This window comes from Pseudopipra pipra, chromosome 3 (assembly GCF_036250125.1).
Source record: "Pseudopipra pipra isolate bDixPip1 chromosome 3, bDixPip1.hap1, whole genome shotgun sequence".
Classification (NCBI taxonomy): domain Eukaryota; kingdom Metazoa; phylum Chordata; class Aves; order Passeriformes; family Pipridae; genus Pseudopipra; species Pseudopipra pipra.
This window is the reverse complement of record NC_087551.1, coordinates 75,267,338-75,274,699: the sequence shown is the minus strand read 5'-3', so window position 1 is coordinate 75,274,699 and position 7,362 is coordinate 75,267,338. Positions and strand designations below refer to the sequence as shown.

Sequence of the window (7,362 nt, the reverse complement as noted above, 5' to 3'; positions counted from 1 at the left end):
GTCAGTGCTCAGTTGGCTATCCTGCTTCACCTGCCAACAGATGATACGTAGGCTGTCAGGAGTCAAATAATTTTCCTATTAAATTTAATGATAAAAACTACACAAACTGCAATACATCCACCCTGACCACACAAACCGCCCAGAAGGATCTAAAAATTAGGTTCCCTTACAATTTAGAACCCAGAAGTTAACATTTTACTCCCCAATCTGTGCTCAGATCCCTTAGGTTTATTTTGCCTGTCATCCCCTGCAGCACTGCCTGCTCCTCAGCACATCCTTTTCTCCCTTGGATGCCTTATAGTTCAGGGGGGATCTCAGTGAAACCAGCAACACCAGCCTATAGTAAAACAGTTTAAAAAGAACATTTAAATCACTTGTACAAAAGCAAGTACATAAGATACAGGTAAGATACATGGCTATGGTACCCCAGATATCCGTTTTCCATAACATTGTTTGTTCCTCATTAGTAAACATTTTCTTTAAATTATCTTGGATACTCATTAAATATTATCAGCTACTTAGAACCAAAGGATAATTATGAGTTTAATGAAGCGTGTACCAGCTTGCTGAAGTCTAACGTTTGTTTCTCTGCTGGGACTCCATTTTACTTTGCACTTATCCTTCAGCAAAGCTCCTCTACAAAGTCACTTTGGCAATAAGAAGTATTTAATTAGATTAATGAATTTTTATCACCTCTCCTAGGGATTAGGCTTGTTAAATCCTGGCGACTAAAGAACAACAGATTTTTTATTACTAAATGTTTAGGGATGCATTGGTTGTGTTGCCGTGGCAGTCCTCATAAGTCAGGCTGCTTTGGGCAGTTCTACCTTGTATATCCCTCGGTAGGCGAGGGATATTTGGCAGCAACAACCTGTGCCTTCAGTTAAATCACAGAAATCAAAATGCAAATTAGGGTATGCAGACTCCAGACAGGGTTTCCAGCAGCTGACTTTACTTCAAAGTTTTCTAACTATCTCTGTGGGAGGATTAATGAAACCACTCATCACAGGGTCCTCTCAAAAAAAGAAAAAAAGAAATGGAGGGCTGACAATCTGTGTTTGGCTTTGCTCACTAGTTACAGCTTGAAAAACTGGTATTAGATGCTACACTGAGACACAAAAGGAGCATTGCCCCTCCATCCCAAGGAGTTTTCTGATAAAGAATTCATTGTGTCACATCACACAGGATGACATGAAGCACATTTCTCACATGACATCACTCAGCAATGAGCCAGTGGGCTTCTGAGATGTTGCCCAGAAAAAAAATTTGGGCCTTCCTCACCAGTGCAATGAATGCACTTAATATCCTGATCATATGCACTTTCATTATCCTGATCATTTGCACTTTCAAAGCACGGTTGCACTTTCACAGAGATCAACTGAAGTAACATCACAGCATAAGTAGCCAAGCTCTTAGATCTGGATAGCTGAGTCCTCCTCAAGACTGATCAATGTTTGAAGTTAGTTATGAGACTTCACAAACACAACATGGGGAGAATTTATGAGATTCATGTGACTCTAGCCTTGTACCATCTGAACACAAGTGATGGTTGTCACTATTGCTCAAGTAAGACACCAACCAAGAAGGTCATTTGCAAAATTCCACAAATTTTGAGTGGTGGCAAATGGGCCAAGAGACTTAAACTATACAGCTAATGTAATTTCTGTTCCTAATCTCCACCTTAATCACTTGCCACACTTGAAGGAGAATCTTCATATTAGTGTTGGGAACAGAACGGCAGAAGTCCTGCCTGTCACAGCAGGGATCAGTACATAGCTATCATCATTCTGAATTTCTTCTTAAACATGAAACATTAGTCATGTTTCTTCACTCAGCACAGTCTAAAATCCACCTGCAAAAACTTTGCATCCAGCATCTAGGTTCCCCTCCTAGGCTGGGTTCTACAAACACTGATGGCAACCTTGCTGGCTTCCGTGTTCATGAGCAGGCAATGCCACCTCCCAGACAAGTGGCTTCAGAGAGTTTGCACAGAGGAGAGAAACTAGTGGCAGCAACAGAGCCAGCAATAACAACAATTTTGAAAGGCTATCGCAAAGCTATTAGGGAAGGGAGAACACGATGTTGATGCAAACAAATGACTTTTTTAAAAAGTCGTGTCTACGTGATTGCACCTTTGCACAGGTTTGATGCACATGGCCAAGACTACGGAGCTGTGCAGGACTTCATATGCACACTCATGTGACATCATAGTCCCCCAGCTCAAGGCATCAGAACAACACGGGGTCACCAGTGCTCTGCACTCGTTTGGTAGGCTCAGGCATTTCCCAGGTGTCTGCATACCACCATGCAGCTGTTGGCCCTCCCATCCACAGAATGGCTACATCCAACCTTACCCGCTAATGTATGCACACTTCTGTGCCCATCTGTCTTCAATAATCTGTCCCACAGGGCCAGGAGAAAGAAGGAACAATTAAGCTGTTCCATTAAGGAAAGAGGATGTTTTTGACCAGAGAAAGTAACTTATCTGTTTAGCTCATCTCACAGACCGAGTAAAACATGCACTCGTTGACCACTGATGCTGCAAGTATGTAGTGATTTGAACTTGTTAATGAAGATAACTCTCTGTGCTGGGAGTACTAGAAGAGGACAGAATGTTAGAGGGGAGCGCTGAAGTTTATCTGTATTCCGCAGAGTGTATCTGAATAATAAAAGTTGCCTTCCTCAGAAACCTTTGGCCAAGAGTGAACTCAATTCCTCACAGCATGTTTAAAAGAGTCCTGTAAGACACCTGCATGAATAATACTGAGTAGGGCATGCTCACTGAACTTCCTGGGATGCTGGATTCAAAGGGGAAAGAAAAGATGGAGAGAAGCAGAAAGAATAGGTGGAAGGAGAAAGGGAGGGGGAGAAAAGCAGGATATGAATGAAAAACTGAAGCTGTAAACAAAGCTTACTGATGATTTACCCAGGGGACTATGAAAAAGACAAAACTAGGATACAAGAAATTAATGGCATTATCTCATATACTTGTTATTGAAAATACAATGGGACTCTTTCTCTGAAAAATCTGTCTTGAAATACATTGAGAGAAGCATCTTTCAATTACCAGCACATTAAACTCCAAACTCCATGGTGTTACAGCAGAGACGGGGGAATGACGCTGAGGGGAAATGAGTGATTAGGACTCCATCCACATCCCAGCTGCGACAGGATGTGTTTTCACAACACATCAACTGTTTAAATCATTTGATCTTCTTATTGTCTGACAGAGCAAATTAAATATGCAATCTGCTTTCATGAGGCTTCCTGGTTCAAACCCTGCAACTTTCCTTTTTTTCGTAAATCCGCTTTTTAAGTTAATTAGAGCTCAGCTTACAAATCCCATAGCAGTGATCCATGGGTGATCCTGGGTGAAAACCTACCAACTTGTGGAGTAAAGGGCTTTTCATAGCCATCTCTGCTGAGGAGGCTGAGGGCACAGAGCAGACTATGGCTGCCGGCAGGCTCTGGGGCTTTGCTGTGACCCAGACATTCAGCCGTGCTCGTAGGCAAGGCTTGCTGACTGCAACATGTGCTTGCTGACTGTAGGGCTGCCTTCCCTGCGCTGCCTGTCTCAGGAGGGGCTGAGCTCTGTGGAGGTGGATGAAGTGGGGCAGGGATTTGGGAAGGGGAGTGAAAATCACACAGGGGATTAAGAGTGAAACGGGGAAAAAAAGGGAGTAAAGTCTTTGGCAGGCTGGGATACCGGCCAGCCAACACCGTCAAGGCTCTGGCAGAAACCAAGAAGCATTCGAACACCAAAATCGCCTAGGAGGAGAAAAGGCAGGAGGACTCACAGGTGTGCTAGCACAGACTTTGAACACAAAATGCAGTTCTCAAAATTCAAACCTATCAGAAGTCAGCACGTTTTTCTAGGGAAGTGGCAGCGAGGGACACAACTCTCCTTGAAGGCAATGGACAGAGAGGTGTATGGCATTAAATGCATCCAACAGGCCCGAGCTACCTTTTACAGATGGAGAAGCAATTCTGACCTGGAGGTAGTCTTGATTTCCCAGTGAAACACTGGAGAGCAAAGATTGGCATCTGGAGCCATTGGTTCATGTTGGAAATGAGAGGCCAGGAATTCACACCTAGGGCAAGCAAAAGGCCCAGCGCTGTGTGACCCAACTTCTACTCCAAGGCCTTTTGACTCACCACAGCATGTTTTCTGATGTAGCTACCAGGAGAGGAACAGGACAAAGGCAAAATAATTCAGACACAGCACACTGTGATACTGCATACATATGTTATATATATATATATATTTCATTCATGGCTAGGCTTCGTGAACGAAGGTTTGGGGAGGGCTCTATCCACGTTTGTTACAAGCACGCTGGTGGCTAATAAGGCCAATGCGAGATAGACATATCTGATTGCAAAAGGCACAGCAGAAAGACTCCTTAGGTGGTATATTCTGCATATACATATTTCTGTGTTGCCTTTTCTCCTCGAGAGTGATCCTGTGTGCGTTCTCAAAGGAAACAGCAGCGTTATAGATGGTGTGTCTCCAGACCTCCCGGTTTGAGGCCAGAGTAGACCAGTTATGGTGATCAATATGGCCGAGGCTGCAATGTTGTTTCAGGGAGTCCTTGTATCTTTTCTCGGGGCTCCTCTCTTGCAGCAGCCAGTGGCAAATTCAGCATAAAGCAAGATCTTAGGGAGGCGGTGGTCCTTCATCCTTGAGACGTGCCCTGCCCAGCGCAGCTGTGTTCTCAGCAATGAGAGGAATCATTTGACATATAGGGGAGGAGCATGATTTTATTCAGTGTTTGTAAAGTGATCAGCATAAGAGGATCTGCAGTTTTTGCTGCATCTTAGATATTGCAGTTTAAACAATAATAATTAATGCGCTATAACATAACAGCTCTTTTAGTGAAGGGGCTTCAAATAGGTGACATTTGTTTACATTTAATTCAAGACCAGTTTGGCACAGAGTATTCAAAGTTTGCAGCAATATTTTATGTTCCTATTAGCATAAATGTGGCAATTTTCATGCCAAAGAAGGTGTCCTAGCCAGTGTTACAGAGGACTTAAAAATGGTATGTAACTACGCTGCCATGATTATACAAGGATATTTAGCTCTTCCTAGCAGACTACAGTTTGCAGAATAATTACTTTACAATAATTAAATGGAATTCACTAAGCAATTCTCAAGAATGCTACATGGCAGTACTGCTGAGCCTATATGCTGGCTAAAACTATGTAATTGGAGTGTGAGGCAGCTGAGTAGATCACACAATGATTTTGCTTTGTACCTTAAAGCAGGATCCACTGTGTTATGCTGCGTAACATGTTTCACTCCAGAGCATGGCAGGAGGTACAAGAGACTGCACTGTGCAGACCTTACTGCTTACAAAAAGCTTTTGAAAAATATGGGCAGATTAATTCAATATTGCCAGCCTCTGGTACTGGCAGGAACTGGAATAGTTCCTGCCTTATAAATCTCTCTGTTTATCTGCAAGTGCAGAGATAGAGAGGCATGATGGATACATCTTAATACTATCTTTGTTGTTGCATATAGGTTTTAATTTAATTTTACATTATATGGTATTTACTTTATCTTCTCCGATTAAACTAATTCTTCAAGGAGCACAGGGAAGGTGACTGAAGGTGATACCAGCAGCCTCCTGTGGTCTGGTTCTACATAGGCAGCCACTTCTAGCCAGCCACAACTGGAGCCACCAGAGAATATGATTAGAGGGAGAGCAGCGTCTTTGATGCTGGGTATTGGGAGAGATTTAAAAACTAAGAGAAAGTGAAGGTAAAACTATAATCTAATTTTGAAAAATGAGGATTAAGGGTTCCATTACTCATGCTGTTTCCACTGTACACATGGAGGTAACAATATGTGATTTTGCTGGATAAAAATATTGGCCCCATGCAGCTAGTGTGGTGCAAGTAAATCCCTACTGTGTTTGTAATGAGGGAAGGTTAGGATCATGCAGATGTGTGACTGTAAGCCGGTTTAGTATTTGAGCAGGCATAATAGGAAGAGATTGTTCCTTGACTTACTGGCAAGCCTGGATATTCTCCACCATGTTGTGACAACAACAACAAAACCACCAGGAGACCGGCATGGCTCCGCACCACATCTCCCCGCTTATCACCCTCTAATGCACAAATTGAGTGTCAGCAGGGGAGCTCCCCACCTGGGGTGCTCCAGGCTTTCTTTCCCGTGAGGCTGCTTTAATTTCATATATTTGGTAAGCATCTATTTTTACAGGGCTAGCACAATGTCTAGAAGCTTGGAGCAAAATGCTGTTGCTGATAATTTCTCAGTAGTCACAGAGTTCTGCCGGAGTATCCAGGGACACCCCAGAGGCAAAGCTGCCTGCCAAGGTGGGATTACAGTTTAAACTGAGAATAACACCACCAGGGACACTGGTGTGTGAAGGTGAGGGAAAAGGACTTCCCTGCTGGACAAGGAGATCACTTCACATGTTTATCCAATGTCCATGTAGGTTAGTGCAAAAGGAGTAGATGAAGGTAGCAGGAGTGAGCTATCACAATTAGGGATGCTTTGGAGAAATGGGAGGAAAAGCTGCTTGAGGTTAGCTGATGCACAGGGACATCACTTATTCTGCACCACTGCAGAGGGAAGGCATTTTTGGCTAATGTAAGCGGAGTCATAGAGAGGTGAGAGAGATATTAGGGATGGATCAGCAGCTGCAAGAGGTACAGAAGAGAAGGAAGCTGGTAAGAAAAGAGAGCAGAGTGGGTGGTCATGCAGGGGAAACAGAAAGCAAGAATCATGGATGGAGTGGTGGGGGAAATGAACATCTTTGCTGTGAGGCTCTGTGTACTGAGGAGAGATGGCAGAGCCTGACTGAACTCTGTGGAAGGTGAGGAGCTATGTGCTGATGTGTGGGGCTGGAGGCATTTGCAAAGGCAAAAAAAATTATATATCACTCTAATCTGCAGCATATTCATTGTTTTCTGGGAATATATATGTCAGTTGGGGACATACTTGTGGAGATTACTGAAATTAATTGTATTTTTACAATTCCTTCCCTTTCTCCCTCACTTCCCACAGATGCACACACACACATTTCTATACATATAAATGTAACACTGAAGTTTCATTATGGTTAGCATAATCACTTGTCTGAAGCCATCACATTCCTATATGAACATTTTTCTCTTCCATACCTTCCTTGTTCCTTGGGAAGACAAAGAAGTTGCAATTTCCCAGGGGAAAAAAAAAAAAGATAAAAAAATGTTGGTTTTCCAAGAAGTTTTCTAAAGTCTATATATTGGATCACCAAGACTTTTCTGAGACATTTTATGTGGATCTGGATGACTGAGGTTTAAAATTTAAGTTTCTTCATCATTGCTTTACTGCTGTCAAAATTTTTCTCACCT

General features: G+C 42.9%; 1 long non-coding RNA gene across 1 annotated transcript; it reads right to left on the bottom strand.

The window, feature by feature from the left end:
• Positions 1-208: 208 nt before the first annotated feature.
• On the bottom strand, positions 209-2,126 carry LOC135410601 (uncharacterized). The gene is made up of 2 exons (XR_010428771.1): positions 1,853-2,126; positions 209-337 (listed from the first exon to the last, which is right to left on the bottom strand). It is a non-coding gene; the product is annotated as an uncharacterized LOC135410601 (long non-coding RNA).
• Between the last annotated feature and the right edge of the window lie 5,236 nt (positions 2,127-7,362).